The 16,633-nt window shown below is 45.5% G+C and overlaps 1 long non-coding RNA gene across 2 annotated transcripts in view; it reads left to right on the top strand.

Moving 5' to 3' along the window:
• LOC121072156 overlaps window positions 1-16,633 on the top strand; it is a 145,762-nt gene that overhangs the window by 87,777 nt on the left and 41,352 nt on the right. For both annotated transcript variants that reach the window (XR_005821033.1, XR_005821034.1), the window contains exon 6: window positions 16,191-16,315. This is a non-coding gene — a long non-coding RNA (uncharacterized LOC121072156). The remainder of the gene's footprint in view (window positions 1-16,190; window positions 16,316-16,633) is intronic.

The following is a 16,633-nucleotide window of genomic DNA, read 5'->3' as shown; positions in this document are numbered from 1 at the left end:
ATTGGTGGTATTTAAGGTAATCTCTTTTTCAAACATGATAAAAAACAGTACTTGGGGTGGGAGCTCCTGTGGAAGCATTGTATGTGTGTGGGGATGACCCAAAATGTAAATAATCCCAACATTTTCTTCTGAAAATACTTGAAAAAAGGATTTTTCAGGAGTGCATGACATTCTTTTCCTATTCGTGAGCATACAGTTAAAAGAAAAATCAGGTCCATTTTTAATGCAAAAATTCCAAGTGTTTATAAACAGAAGCAAAAACAAAAGCTTTGTTTTTTATACCCAAATTGTATAGCCAGTGAGCACAGGCACCCCCTTGACTCCAGGAGGAATTAGTCACTTGCATAATCAAGCCTGGGGAGCTCATTTTGTCATGCTCAAAGGGCCACAGTGGTGCAACAGTAGGAGTGGAGGGATCAGCAAGCACCAACAATGAATTCCCTTCATTTTTCCAATTTAAGGCCTGAGCAGAGGAAATGCAAAGCTTTTCTTTTTCTTTTTTTTTTTTTTTTCCCAAGGGTAGATGAAAAGAGTGAGGCAGTAAAGGAGCCAGGTTGACACCTGTATCTGTGACAGCTCAGGCAAGGGAAATAGTGGGAAGGAATCTGCTGGCAGCAATTTGAAACTGTACCCCTTCCTGCCTTGGACGCTTTGACGGATGGCGCAGCTTTGTGCAGCCATATGGTCGAACATCTTGAAGGGCCAGCGCGGAGGTGCTGGTGCCAGCGCTGGGAAGGGGAACCAAGTCATTAGCGGCAAGCAGGTCTCCGAGGAGAGGAGCCGTTAATTCATAACCTTCCCTCGAGGCTCACTGTCCTCTTGGCGTAGCACAGGGGGAAGGTGAGGTCCAGCAGCACCGAGGAGCCGTGCAGTTACATGGACAGGCTTCGTGCTCGGGGCGCAGCGCGTCCTGTGTGGGGAGCGTGCCGTGCAGTAATATGGGGGAGACCAAAGGACTCCCTCGTCAGCATTTCCCTCTTTACTCACCTCCCTTCCTCTTTTTATTCATCCCAAAATAACATTTGGCTTCGTTACAAACCGTCCCATCGGTTTCTCCCTGCGGAGGAGCAGCACCGGTAGGACACAGCTCACGCAGGCAGTGCTGCAGCTTGGAGTCAAGGAGAGCAGAGCTCCCCGGCCCGGGCCCCTGCCTGTGCTGCCGCCGAGTAATGGAAAGCATAAAGCAGCACCAGGGCCAGCAAGATAAGAGCTGTAATGACCGCTACGGGTTCCCGCTTTCCCTTTTATTGCTTGGTACGTTACATTTGTTTCCAGCAGAGGAGAGTTGCTGTGTGAGTGGCTATGCTGGTTGCATTGGGCTGAGCTCCCTACATGGTTATTTGGATGGACTCCAGGGACAGAGCTACACTTCCCCTTAATAAGCTCCTCGCACCACATTAAAGATAAAAGGGGAAGGGAAATATTTATATTCTGACAAAGCAGCTCTTCCCTTCAGGCTCTTGTTTTATTTATTAGCTTGCTCTGTCCCTCTTCTGCAGTTTTTTCTCTGTTCCAATGCCTGTGCTCTCTTTTTCTCCTTTATTCACTAATTTCATCCCTGGGAGACAGTGACAGTGAAACTTAAGAACTGCTGTCCAAGACATCAGATTCAAATTGTATAATTCCCAGCTGATAACTACAGCTCTCCCCCCATCTGTGTTTTTAGCACAGAGTAGTGATTTATAGTGCTTGAACAATTGAATATATTACATCTGGCTTGCTCCAATTGCTTTTAGATGAAACTGTAGAAATGGGGTGAGTTGGATTTTTGATGGTTGTTGTTGTTTGTTTGTTTTTTATACATTGCAACACAGCTGCTGAATATCCTCCCTTGTTTGTGTAGGCAATGGAAACCACTATCATTCTTCTCTGTAGAAGCCCTTACCAAGGCATGACACAGCTACACTGAGACCTTTCTAACCTCATTCATCAAACACTTCCTTCCCTCTGAGGCCTTATCCCTGGGGACTATTCATTTCCTTCAACTAATATACCACGTGAAAGGAATCTTGGGTAGATTCTTGTGTCTGCGTCTAGCTCTGAATTTGTATAAAGGTTCAAGAAAACATAAAGAATGATACTAATCCATGCAATATATAGTATTCCCTATACGTGCTTGCTTTTGCTGCTTCTCATACATTGCAGAAAATCATGTACTAGCTTAAAGTGTCAGGGGACACCAGAGCCTGTGTTATAATTATTTTTAGGGCTGTATTGTCTTGCTGCAATCAAGTAGCTCTCCTGAGTGTGAAGCATCCAAATGAGAGAGTTGGTGCCCAGAAGCATCACCTCGCTGACATTGTCACGTTGCTGCCCGTTGTCATAGAATTGCAGAGCATCTGTGAAGGACAGCCTTTGCACCACCGTGTTTAAGGATGTTTGCTGCAAACTGATGAATGAATCCCTCGCAGCTGGCTAGGGGAGCAGGCTTGTTTTTTACCATTCACAGTCCCAAACAAAAAAGTGCCAGGGCTCTGTTTCCAGACTGATCAGGAAGGCAAAGGAATTTGTTAATTGATTTTTCTCTCTCGCTATCAATTAATGAAGCCCATCAAGGGAGATGTGTGCTCTTTTCTCTTAGTTAATTAATCCCTTTCCTTTATCTTCACAAATAACAGCAATAAAGCAATTAGCAAAGGATTTACAGGGTGTGGAGCAGTGAGAGATTCCTCTGGCCCCTCTACAGCTCAAGCTGTTCAGTGTGGCTGCAATTCAGGCTCTGTCTAAGGGGATTTGTGTTCCCCACCTTCTGTGGTGTGGCTGCTGAAAGCCTGGCCTCCTCAAGATGTGAAATCCCATCTTGCTCTCCCCTAAGGGAGAGTTAACAACTTCGGTGCCAGTCCTCAGCAAAGGCCAGTGCTGGGACAGCAGTGCCAGCATTTAAAAATGATGGGCGCTGTGACACCACTGTCCCTGCAGCCACTGAGCCTGTGGCTCCCAGGGAGGCTGCAGTGGGGTAGGGGGTGCTGGGCCACCCCAGCCCCTTGCTCCTTATAGAAGGGCAGCCCCTCCCCATCTCTCCCTTCTCCTGGCCCAGCCCATACAAGAAGCCCTCAGAAAATGAACCTACCTAAGCCGTGATGCTGCAGGATGGGAGCAACAGGAGGAGGGAGTTGACTTCTGTGCTCTGTGACAGTGAGGTGTTAAATGGGTTTTGCTGTTTTGCCCAGCTGTTTGGGCTCACCTGAACAGCTGACCCCAAACTGCCTGACATGGCTGCCTTGATGGTGGATGCCCTTTGCAGAAGTGGCTGCAACTGCACGGCGTGGGGAGAGCGCTGGCAGAGAGCAGTGCCTCTGTACAGGATATTCATGCCTGTGACAGAGCATCTGGCCCTGTGCTTGGCTGCTCACATTAGCTTCTGCCAGCGGCTCTCCTGGCTGGTTCCCTTCTGACTCACCTCTTTGTACCTGCCCACGCTTTTCTTCTCTCCTGGTGTGCAGGTGAGTCCTGTCATTTGACCATGGCAGGACTGCTGGGTGGAGAACAGCAAGAAATGTGCAGCGTCCAGCATCTGGCAAGGAAAGGGGCATTTCTGATTCTTTCTATTTTGAAATGTTTGTATGATGGGCGAGTAAGCTAAGACTCAAAGATTTCAAGCATTATTTAGACAGGTTTGAGAAACGAGCTTATCATTGCTTTTCCATATGCACGTGTGTGGTGTGAGCCAATTCTGCCCGCTTTCCCGCATGCCTCTGCACAGGGCTTGGCACGGAGGGTGTAAAAGTTCACCCTGCGCTAGGGAGCACAGCGTGCTTGACTGGTTTGGGTCATTTCATGCTTCCACACAGTAATTTCTTGTCCTTTGCCCTTAAATGTTATTACCAAAGAGTAAGTTCATTGATAATAACCCATTTAAGGAAAGCTTTGCAGGGTGTTTCTCTTTGCCTGCTACTTAAGCAATTTGCCAGCACATGAGAGCAAGCAGCAGATCCTGAGGCACTGCAGCAAGAAGCATCCGTGTGTTCAGCGTGTGTTCAGCCTCCTCCCTCCTGCCCACAGCTCCCCCTCTGCCTTCTCATTAGCAGCAGCAGTGTGTTGCTGGAAGGCCCATCTCCACCCTTTTTCTGGAGGCTCAAAGAGCTGGAAATGAAAATCTCCCTTTTTCGTGCTCCAAGCTATGAAAAGTGGGTTCCCCAGGTGGCTTGGTGGCCTGGGAAAGGCGGCAGAGCAGCACAGAGGAGAGTGGGTCTGAGAAGTTTGCCCCAGCAAAGAGATGTGGCAGGGCTGGCAAATACTTGGTTGACCCTCAGCCTCCTGTTACCACCCCAGCTGGCCCAGTTAGGTCTGTGCTGGTTTTGTCTGCCCCGCAGGCTTTGTGAACTGCCCAAAATCGGCGAGGGGAAGAGCTGGAGATATCTAGGAAGCATTTTCTGCTCTAAGAGCACTGGGCTGCTACATCAGTCCAAATTCCCATCTCTAACACAAGCTCCACAGGAAAACTTTCTGATAGAGTGCACTTTATTTTAACTATGTGTCCGCTAAATATATCTGACTTGGGTTGATCCTTCTGTTACTGGGAGGAAGTGCCTTGGTTTTTTTCTGTCTACCTTGTAGCTTGCTCACCTCTGCCATGCCTATCTCCATTTAGAAATGTAAACTTGGTGTGCCACTATCGAGTGACAGTGAAGAGATGTGGATGTTCTGTGTGACAGAGTGTATATAGCAGATGCATATTTGTCCTGAAGGTGACTTGCAATGTTTCATCCCAAGGGAAAGAAGAATGACCTTTAGTCTGTCTGGATATTTTACAGTCTGTCCTTCCTTTTCTGTTTCCTGTGAGGTTAAAGACCCGCTGGTGATGATTAAAAGTACTGTAGTTCCTTCTCTCTCTAAATAGTTTTTTGAGTTATTTCAGAAGCAAGGAAGAGGCTAGAAAGGTTTAGCTGCATCTTCCTTTTCACCCTGATGTCCACCAGAAGTCAGATTCTGCCACATTTTACTTTCTAGTGAAAGGAAAACTTAATAATCTTTCCTTTCTGTTCCTATCCAGCAGCTGAACACCCCCACCCCTCTCAGACACATTCACAGGATATTTTTTCTCTCTTCATACCAACAGCTCAGTTGCATGGTGCCAGCGTGGGATCTCTAGACTGGAACTTCTAACCCCGCTGGGTCCATGTTTGGTAACATTGCAGCTGATCAGAGCCAGGTTCAGAAATACCTTGCTAATTACAGCAGAAATGGTGGTCGGGGTTTGTATCAGATCTTTTTCCTTGGGCTCTTTTTCTAGTCCATAGCTGCCATACTTCTTTCTGGAGAACTGTGGGCAGAAATGTTTGCAAAGCTATTGTGGAGAAAAAAACATAGCAAGGTGATGCTGGAAGATCATCTGTGCATTGTACAGATGGTCTGCACGTGCACCGCAAACCTAGTGCTTTGGGAAATGTTGAATTTACTCTGCCCTGGCTTCACAGCTGATTCCAACACGTACCACCAGCCCCTTTGACACTTCTCGGAAGTGTTGGACTCACTTGCAGATTGCAGCTGATCAGTACAGATGCTATAGAAATGTCTGGGGATTCTGGACATGGAGTAGCCTGGGGGTTGCTGCCACACAGTACTTCCAGCTGGGCCATTGGACTCCCAGAAATCCCACACAAAGGTAAAGAAAGTCCTGCGATTATCCCTTCCTCCCAGACAAAATCTGTGGGCATAAGAGGGCATGCCCAATTAAACCCAGACGTGTTAGCCGTGCTCTAATCTGTCTGCTGGATGTCTGCAAGATGTATAGAGATCAGGCAGAAAATGAATGGTGTGGCATCTAAAACCACACGTTGCTGTGAGTAATGTTAGCATATTGAGGCAGCCTTTCGTTCCCAGTGTTTCTCAGAAGTAATTAGTGTGAAGTTCTCCACAGGATCAACATTTGAAGTACTCGTTCCACTCCACATTGTCTCCTTTCCCAGTTTCTAATCTTCTCTTAATTCACCGTGTGTGCTTAGTGGCAAATCTGTGTGTAGCAGTTTGATGTCTTTGCATTCAATTCTGCCTTTATATCTGGGACAATCTGAATTCTCTCACTGAACACGGCCCATCCCATGTAGCCAGGAGATCGGATGAGGCCAACCATCCTGCTCTCAAACTTTCCCAAACAAGAAGGGTGTAAAAAAAGCTGTTGGCTGTCCTGGGCTCCCAGCAAGGGCTCCCAGCCGTTTGGTTGGAAGGCACCAAAGGAGATCTGCTTGAGCTATGGAACAGCTGTTGAAATTGCAAATGGAACAATCCAAGAAAATCAGTGGTTTCAGCTCCCTCTCTACCCGCATCTAGCCTGCGGTCTCTGCATGGCAATTAGTCTGCCTGGAGGTGGGTGCCTTACTACAGGCTCCCCGAAGCCCTAGCTGCTGTCTAGGAGGGGTAGAGCCCATCCCAGGACCAGAATGCCCTGCTAGCGGTTTGTGTCCACCCAGGTAAGCTGCACCATTACAAGCCCACCCAAATTTAACAAACTACCGGGAGATGTGCCAAAGAAGAATTCCCTGTTTTAAATTGTTGTGGAAGTCACTACTCTCCCACATTAGAACTACAGACTGCAGCTGGGGCTTTGTGTTAGCACGGTGACTTGGATGAACACCTTTGGATCTGCCAGCCAGGCCAGGACTTTGTGGCTGCTGCCTGGAGCCAGGGTGAGAAGAGCTGGGGAGCCCTGGCTGCCACCCTGATGGAGTGCTGCAAAGGGGACTCTCACCTGGACCCCTCACGTGGTGGTGGGCAGCACGGCCCTGAGGCATGCGGTGCCTTGGTCTCTCAAAGACAGGCAAAAGGCATATTTCAAGACTCAGATTAGTCATGAGCCAGGCTGGAAGAAGCATTTTGTCTTCCCTGTTTCACTTAATCTCCCTGCACTGCTGTCTTTGGGTTTCAATATTACTTTCTGGGGAATTACTTTCTGGCCTCATTTTGTACCTGTTTCATTCACCCACCCTCTGCTTTGCTTCCCTGGCAGATGGCTCCTCTTAGCTCATGAACCTGCTGCTTAGTAATTACATTAAGGCAATGGAAACGGGGCCTTTCGTTTCTCAATTTTTCCTCTCTGTAAGCAGGGTGGAGGGGACTGGGGACTGGAAGAGATGGAGCAGCAGTTCACTGCAGATGCCCTACAGTAGCCAACATGTGTAGTCAGATCCCCACCCTCTTATCGAAGTACATGGAATTGGAACAAGGCAAGACCTGCATCATTGTGTAAAATTGGTATTCAGAATGTAGCCACTTTAATTACCTTACGTGGGGAGGGCAGTTCCTGGTGTAAAAGTTTCATTTTGTCTCCAGAAGTCCATTTTCACATTGTCTTGCCGGTCCCAGGATGAGTCCACTACATGCAAAGTGCCTGCTGCCCTTGTTAAAATCATCTGGATGTACAGCTTTTCTGTGCTAAACAGGGTGAGGCCCTTTAGTATCAAGACATTAATATACAAGTCTCACTTAATTTAAGTAACTTTATATAGCTTGATAGGGTCATATCCTGAAACTGCCAGGAAAAGCAGGATTCTCTTTTCTCCTTCAAGTAATTTACTTTTAATGGGATTCTTACCTGGCTGCCGTTCTGTTGCCCTGTGTCACTGAAGTGGATCTGTTGAAATCTACAATATAAACCTGTGTGTATCTCCATCTGTGGTATGTAACATCCCAGCCTCCTGAGAGCAGCATGCTAGGGAAGATACCACGTAATGGTGCGGTAAATATAGGTCATCCTCAGTAGAATTTAGCTTTTAGCAAGTGGGAAAATCTTATACACAAGAGAGGAAAGAAAATTCCAAGTGTGGGCATCAGCTCTGTTCTTATGATGTGACCATATATGCTTGAGCTGTATAAACATACAATATAGCAAGCGTATGATGAAAAGCGACGTATTAGCTGAAGAAATATTTGCAGTATTTTCTATTAATGTCTGAAGCTGTCTGAATCTTTCAGGATGTCTTTCTTATCCCTTATATGTAATAGTAGTTGAAAAACGTTCTCTGCCTTCTAGAAAAACAGTCTGTTTCTGATGCAGAGGCTTTTACTTTTAATCTGTAAGGTCGGACATTGACAAGTGACTTTAAGTCTAGAGTGTGAGAGGGAGAGGAAAAACAACTTCTTTATCTGAGTATGGACTTGAATGAACTCGATCAGGTGTCTGAATGACTTCTGATGCCGCAACACCAGCGCCCATCAAAGAGCTCTCCATGGGTGATTTTGAAATGAACTTTTGAAAGCACTTTGAATTTTACCTTTTCCTTCTTATTCTGTTGCAAGACAATAATGCTCAACCATCAAACAGAGAACACACAGGGAAGCTGTAATTTTTCTAACATTATTCAGGATAAGCTAAACATAAAAAGCCACGAAGAATGCATTAGCCATTGTCATAATATGACCAGAACCTTGTGGGTTTAAGTGAAAACTTTTGTATCACATCTGTTCTTTGTTCAGTCCATAGCTTGGAAATTAATCTCTAATGAGTGCCTAATCTGCTGCACTGTTCCCTGTGACTTGGCATAAACACTGATTTATTTAGTATAGTTTGGCTGTAATCATTTGCTCTGAGCTGGAATCACATATCTGCAGCTCTTCATTAGGGAATAATAAACACTTGGCATATTTTGAGTCAGTCAGACAGCATCTAAAGTAATTTCTGCGACGTGGGTGGATTGGTAGATTGAAGCTACTTGGTGCTGAGACCCCTATACATGCACTGTTGACGGTTTGGGAGTTTATCTTTGGACTAGATGCTCACATGAATGGCTTAAACCCCAAAGATGTGTTTTGAAGCTGCCCAAAGGACCAGGCATTGGCTCAAACCAGTTACGGAGTGGAGCTCATTAGCTTGTATCCACAGCAGTTCTGGCTTAGCAGCCAGGAGGAATCAAGCTGGTGCACACCAAAACCACTCTGCAAAGCAAACCAGTTCCTACTAAGTGTGGGTACTCAGGAAATTTGTATTTGCTTCAAGCCTTTACTACTACTCTGGACCACAACGCTGATGTAGAAACACCCACTGGAATGCAAATAAAATAAAGAAATAGATGTTTTCCTTGTATCTGTTACCTAATGTAAAAGCTGTTTTGGTTAGTTTTTTTTATTATTCTTTTTTCTTCTTCTTCTTCTTCTTTTTTTTTTTTTTTAAACGCACTATTTCAGGTTTTATATTTCTGAAACCAGTTTCTTAGTGACATGATTTTCCATTCAGTGCTGAAAATGAAAATTCGTACATTTTCATAGCCAGATTCACAAAAAAGCTTGAGGGCTAATTTTTAATGAGTCAGCATTTCTAGCTAGATCCAGATACTCAACAATTCCGATTTTACCTAGACAGCCCTTTATCCACTGTGCTGAGCTCTCTCACCTTGCTGCAGCTCACGTACCATACCTGCGTGTGGCTTCACAAAGACCTTTGTCCAGCCACAAATCCCATGTAAAGACATGTGTCTGTGCGTGTGTGTGCATTTTTGTTGTTGCTAAGAGCTCAGTCTGCTCTAATGGTGTTCCATGCAAGATATTTCCACTACAGTAGGCTTTGCATCAGATTCTCATGCCTTGGTTCGAGTGCCTGCTGGATTTCCCAGCTTGCTTAGGTCAGCCTTGGCTGGGTTAACCTAATCTCTCTTCCTGGACCATCGTCTGTCAGGATGGGTTTAGTATCCTGCCTCAAGGTGTATTGTCTATGATTACAAACACAGTCCCGAACAATGGTCTATTATCTTTTGTTGTCTTTTGAGTTGCTTCAGTTCTTTATTGGTGAAAATTCTTGCAGAACGCCACAGCTTCTTTACACATGGAAGGAGTCTTCATGGCAGCACCCCCTTTCCCAAGAAAAGCCAGGTACTCACAGGCAGCCTGAGTGCGTGACAGATGACGGCATGCCTGGGAATTCGTTTCAGGTTTCTCGGGCTTCTATTCTGAACGAGCACAAGGACTGAACCTTTTTCCTTCGACCCTTTTTGTGCGTGGTCACCAAAATCAGGTTGTTTCCCTTTGCATCCTTTCCCATCAGAGGGAGTTCTCTTTTGTGCCTGAGAAACATGGTGGGAAATAGAAGCTGCAGCTCTTATTTCAGGCACCTCTGGCAGAAGTTAGCGTCCCGTCCCTGAACTCAGGCATTTAGTTCTGTCTGTCTCACTTTTAGTAATGCACACTTCCTGTTTCTTCAAGCTCAGCTCATACATCTGATTTTATCAGCTGTTCTCCTAATTGTACCATCTTCAGAAATGTTACTATAAGGTGAGATCTCTTCCCAGGACTTTTTGTACCGGTCTTAAGTTGTCAGGGCAAGGTATTTACTACCCCAAGAAACGGGGGAAATTCTGTGACTGATTTTTTTTTTAATAACAACCAGATACTTTATAAGCTTAAGTATGTTTGTGACAGATGCTGATGCACAGGCACTACTGAGCAGTTTCTTTTGTTCACGCAAGCAGCTGTCTCACTGTTACACCTGAAGAAGTAATTAGAAAGATAAGTTGGAACACTAATTTGCAACATTCAGGCCTTCCCTGGGAAGGTATTGCCATGACAAAAGGAAATAAAGGAACTTGCAGTCAAGAACAGGGGCACTGTCCACCATTTTTCACTCTTACTGGCAGCTCTAGGCAACCTTTAACCTCTTCCCACCAGCCTCCTCAAAGAGGCTACAAGATGCAGGAGAGTAAAGGCAAAGGCTCCGGTCTCCTCACACAGAAGGCCCCGTGCATTTATACTTAGAACAAATGTATTTTATTCCAGTTCCCTCAGGCTCTTGTTTCTCTCAGGTACTCCAGCAGGAAAAAAGTAGAAGCAAAAAAACTGAACATACCACACATGCAAGGAGTAAGTTACTTTATAACAAATTTATTAGACACATTTGAAATCAGTTTTATAGATTTTTAGCAGTTGGAATGATATTTGTTTGTTTATCTTACTACTGTGGATAGAACAGTGCTTAACTCTGAATCCGCGTCCCCCAGATGAGTGACTGAACTGTGCAGCGCTGGCTGTGAGTGCAGACGCAGCTTGCAGGGAGAAGTACCGCTCAGTGACGCCCGCACAGACGTAGCCGTGACGAGTTGCATGCTCAGCGTCAGAGGCTGATGCTGCTGCAGTCTCACTCTGTCAGGACGTGGGACTCTTCTGCCAGTCATTGCATTTCGGTGATCAGAAAAGCTTGCCTCGCGCACTCCAAGACCCCCTACCGCTTATTTCAGTGAGCAGAAGACTAGGACTTAGAAAAGGAAGCTCTATCAGTAACCTGGAATCAATTGGTATAAAATTTCCCCCTATTTGGATCTCTTTTCTTGGGAGAAATATTATCAGTAGCCGTGTGTTAACTGGCAGGAAATTGCTTGCCCAGGGCTGCCTTAGCAGAGGCCTCCCCCTGCTCTCTCCTTTCACTGAACTCCCCTCTCGTACTGTACCGCACTCGACATTTGACAGTGCTGAAGGCAGAGATGAATTCCATGAAAAGTAAAAACACAACTTTCCGCTCCATCGCAAGGAGCCAGATGACGGATACTATTTTCAAAGACTTCTTTGTCCATAAGATGGCGTTTGAATTAGGAACTTGTTTGGCCAGATTCTCTTGTTACAATTTACTGATTCATTGGGTGGAGAATGGGAGGGCAGAATGACAGAGCCAGACAGCTTCAATTAATGATTTTTTAAAAAGATTTCATTCAAGTACAAATGCATCTTATAATATATCCAGAATTAGACAGCAGGAAGAATTATGAATTTTAACCTACTTGTGCCTTTAAATGATCTGCTGCGGGGAAGTAAGCTGTTTTACCAGTATTTTTCAGAGAAAAAATGTAAAGCTGCAGCACATGAAATCTGTGGTGATTTTCTTAGGAAACAGAAGTGGTGGAGAAAGGCTGTTTTTTTTTTTTTGTTTTGTTTGTTTGTTTGTTTGAGAAAAGAAGTCTCCAAATCTCTCCTGATTGCTAAATGATACCATAACAAAAGTAAAGTATCAGGATTAGTAACATGGAAATGAATTCATGTTTCAGTAATAGAAGAAGCAAAGAGGGGGATTAGATTCAGGTCTCACACCTGTCTGCACAGATGTAGCTCTTTTGACTTCTGTGAAGTTTTATCTCTGCCATCACATCAGTGCGGATAAATCTGGAATTAGATCCAAGGAGACATTTATGTGTTATACCCCAGTCTTCTGTTTTCTGCAGCCTGACCCAAGCCCATTTGGCAGCAGTTCCCACTTGCACCGGGAGATACCCCAGGACCTGACAGTGCCAGCGCTGCCCCTCTTCTTCCTCTGCACTTCTTCAGTCAGACCTGAGCAGTTTGCACCCTGGCTTCCTTCTCTGGGATGCTGAATACTGGTGATTTTCACAACTTCTACTTCAATTTGTAAAGTTCCTTGGAAATCTCCCAGGGTGTCTAATCTTACTGTTGGGGGAAGGGGAAAGGTCTGGACTGGTCTTGTGTGACCTCAGCCATTTAATTTGTCTGTCATTACTTCATGGGTATAGGTTACCAGGAATGTAATTCTCATCTTTCTTGCTCACAGAAAAGGCAGTAGTCTTAAGTTTTCATTCATTTCTTTGGTTGACAAAAGAAAAATTAATGTATTTGGGAGGCTTTTTCTCTTTGAGTCTTTATTCCTCTGTACATACACACACGTTCATTAGGAATATCAGGCACATGCAAACAGTTTTTTCTAGAATTTAAGTAGCCAGAAATATTGAACCCAAAAGACTATGTTAGTGATACAAATAGTATATACTTTTTATGAAGTCCATTTTCACATCACAGGTTTCTTTAGATAATTTTTCAACTTTCAAGTTATTTTTTTTTCTTTCCTGTTTGCCCCTCTCAGGACAGCATTCAGAATAGGTATTTGAGTTCAGGGAAGGAAGACTGGTGAATGAACTTTAGTCAATTTAATAAAACTAGAACAAATCAATAAGCCACCCAGGCTTCTAATGCTCTCAGTGTTCCCACTGACGGTTCCACAACATCAAACAGTATGGAAAATATTTTCAAGGTAAGTCTTCTGTATTCTGAAACAGGTCCCTAAAGGCAGAGAGATGGAGGTTTTCTTGGCCTACCTGTTTAAAATGGGTCATGCTCTGCATTCACAATCGGCTCGGAGTCAGGCATACTTCTTCAAAGCCAGAGCTCCAGCAAAGCCTGCTCTGTGTGGGCTGGGAGCATGCCACAGCCTAGGTGAGGGAGGTGGCACGAGGGGCATGCTACCCTCCTCTGCTTGGCCATGTTCAGAAAGCCTCAGCTTTCCCTTTGCCTTGGCTAACACAGTGAGACCACCTACTCATATCTCCATGCAGTGTCTGCTCATGCTTCATGCCATCCTGAAGCCAAACCTTAACCTCGCCTCTCTGGTTTCAGCAGTCACAGCTTTGTGGTCTAGCTGTGATACACAGCTATGAGCAATTTTTAGGAGACAGCCAAACTGAACAGCATCTGCAGAGCTGCCATGTAAGCATCTAACCACGAACCTTTCTGCAACAGGCAATGCCTCCACCCTGACACACTGCTGGAGTGGCAGGGAGTCACCCTGTCATCTTTATCTGCACTACTACAGCAGTTTTGTTACCCTAGCGGTGGAAGTGAATCTTCTCCCAGTAGTAGATGTCCTGTGCCGAAGTAGCATGTTTCTGTTTGCACGGAGCAGGCACTACGCAAGCAAAACTACTTCAGTTGGTACAGCTCATTACCTCATGGTTTTGCCTCTGTAAAAGTGCAGACCCAGGATGTTTCCACTGGCAAACATTCCTAGCTTGATCTTGTAGGAATAGAGGGATACTGCAATGGTGCAGGGCCTTTAGGGAAGGGACAGCTGCTGTGAGTGAGACCAGCCGTTTCTTTCTTCTGTCCTTCCTTGTGCCATCCCTCTCTTCTTCCCTCCTCCCCCAGGTGAAGCTGGCTGTACCAATCCATTCAACTGCTGTTAGCCTAAGGACATCTGTCAACATAGTGAGGTTGGGCTGGGATCACAGTGCATGCAGCCCCAGACTGGCCCCAGGCCCTGCCAGCAGAGCAAAGCGCTTGTTGCCCTCCCTGATAGCTGGGTTCCTTCACAGACCACCTGCTTTTCCGTCTTTGGTCCACCAACACTCTGGTGTTCTGTGGAGGTAAGAAGAAAAGGTGTCAACAGGAGCGTGGTTCTGCCAGCGCAGTTTGTTCCACTCAGCACAGATGTCAAATGGTAATTCTTTTGGGTGCCCCCTCAGTTACTTTGCTCCTACCTTGCTATTAGAGGGTCATGAGTGCTCACATCAATTTGGTGCTCCACGTATGTTGGAGAGGTCTCTCAGTTCCTCTCTGAATCCACTGCTGGTGTCAGAGATGGAGGTGGGTAATGCAGCTCTTAGCAGCTCTCTCTTATCTCTAAGGCATTATTAAATAACAGCTGACTTTGCCAAATGAACTGGTGTATTTTCCCAGTGATTCCACAGAATTTAAGGAGTCCTTTGCTCATCCTCACAGGAGAGGTTTTGGACCCTTAAGTGTAATTTCCAGAAATCGCTCCTGGTTCTGGGATCCCTGAACTCAGATACCCATTTGGATGCCAGAAGGAATGAGGAAGTCGGGGGGGGGGGGGAACCACGCTCTGTGCTTTTGGAAGTGAGCGGCAGAATATTTTGAGCTGAATGCCCACAGACCACAAGAACCCCAGATCTGGAGCTGCACTGGAAAAGCTTTGCCTCATTCACACTTGTTTGGTATGGCAGCTTTACACTGGTATGAAAACGACTGATTTATCCCTGAATTTTCTTGGTACAAGTGTGAGGGAAGCAGTCTGCTCTTCATTGTGCCCCAGTGAATAGCAGTAACATTTCCAGCTAGAGAAGGAGAGTTAGCAGTGACTTTGAAAACCAAGCAAACAGAGCAATACATGCAATTGTGTTAGTGGTGGAGGGGATTTATAGCACGTTGGGAACTACCCACTTAGGCCCAGAATTTAAACGGGGGGCGGGGGTGGGGATAGAGAGCTCAGGAAAACACAGTTCCCTTGTTAAAATGAAATAGTGAGTTTAATATATACAGGCAGAAAGTGGAGGCAAGTCCTCTCCCTGTTAAATATTTACCATTTGAGCTCTGCTTAGGCTCCTGATTTTCTGTATCTCTAAAGGTGGTGGCACTTGTGACAGTAGGATATGTTTCGTAATGTATTCCTCCCTCTCAACCCACCTTGCATGGGAAACGGCAGCGGTAACAAAAAGCAGACTGTTCCCTCCTCATGAATATTAATTAGTAAACTCCCCCTGCTATTTTAAATCGAAGGCTGGTGCTAAAGTCCTTTTTTCCCCAACTCAAGCATCCCCTGAGGAAAACCCTGAAAGTCCTGGGAAAGCCGTGCACAGAGGTTGCCGTGACTAGAGGCCTTCTAGGCAGTGACATATAAAACTCTGAGGTCAGGGGGCACAGCAAGAGGAGGAATCAGCTTTGTTTCCGCTATAAGTTGCTGAAAGCTAAACCTTTATGGAACTTTTCTAGCTGCATTTTTGGCTATTTAGCTTTGAAAACAAAAGATTTATTTATTTTTTCCTATTCATCGCAGTTTTTGTCCTAAGTTGACAGCAGTGACATAGGAAGGACCCTCCCTGCTCTGAGCTGGGGCTGTGCATACTCCGTCGACCATCAGTGCTTTAGAACGATTATTATATGATCTTTAAGGGAACGGAGGAGAACAAAAAAAAATGATTGCCCAGAGCCAATGTAAATACTCATGACATGAATTCATTCTTCTAAATAAGAAAATTAAAACTCTCCCTGGCAAGTAAAATACATTGATCAGAGCTTGTGGAATACTAGATGATGTCCAGAAACCCAGCTGTGTGTCTTCACAATCCACTCAGCTTCAGATCAAACCAGAGAAATACTCCCAAGGACAGGGGGTGATACAGCCGGAGGTTGGCTTGCCTCCTAGATAACCCTGAGCAGTGCTGAATAATTCTTTGAACTCAAAGCAATTTGCGACTGTGTTCAGAAATAACACACAGACTTGCCAAAATCTGAGAGTGTATCAGCAACCGAAGTGTATTTTTCCAGTGCCTGTAATGATAAGCTGATGCAGAGTTTTGTTGTTTTCTCTTTGGGGCAGTGCTAGCACTTGCAGTGTGCTAGAGGATTTCCCATGCCAAAGACGCAATTCGTGTCCTGAAGAGTGTGCAGTCAAGAATAATGTTTTAAAATCTTTGTCCTTTATCAAAGGATCTGGATAGACTTCAAAGAACATTTTTAACCGTATCTTACAGCTGGGAAAACTCAAGCAAGGAGGAACGACGTGGCTTCCCCAAGGTGATCTGCAAAGTTGGTGTCAGACCAGGAGTCTGTGTTTCCTGCCTGCTGTGTGGGTGCCGTGTCTCATCACGCTGCGAAGGTCAGTGCTGGCTGCTGTACGGACCAGATCTGGTGTACGGGTTGAATAGGGTACTTGTGGTGGGGGACGGGACACGTTCAAGATGATCAGCCCAAACAGTCCTGCTGGGAGCCCACATTTCATAGTGAACAATAGCTGGTGGCACAAAGCCCGTGGTAGAATGGCAGAAAAGCTCATGGGAGAGGCTCTGGATGAGCATGGGCAATAAGCACACCTCAGTCCTTGGGAACTCGAGGACATTGCTAGGGTGGGAATATGGTGATTTTTGCTGTTTTGCTTACTCCGCACCTAAGAGTACACATTTGATCCAAATCAGCC

The sequence above is a fragment of the Cygnus olor genome, chromosome 6 (genome assembly GCF_009769625.2).
Source record: "Cygnus olor isolate bCygOlo1 chromosome 6, bCygOlo1.pri.v2, whole genome shotgun sequence".
Taxonomy (NCBI): Eukaryota; Metazoa; Chordata; class Aves; order Anseriformes; family Anatidae; genus Cygnus; species Cygnus olor.
The sequence above is the reverse complement of the archived record's forward strand: the minus strand, read 5'-3'. Positions and strand labels throughout refer to the sequence as shown.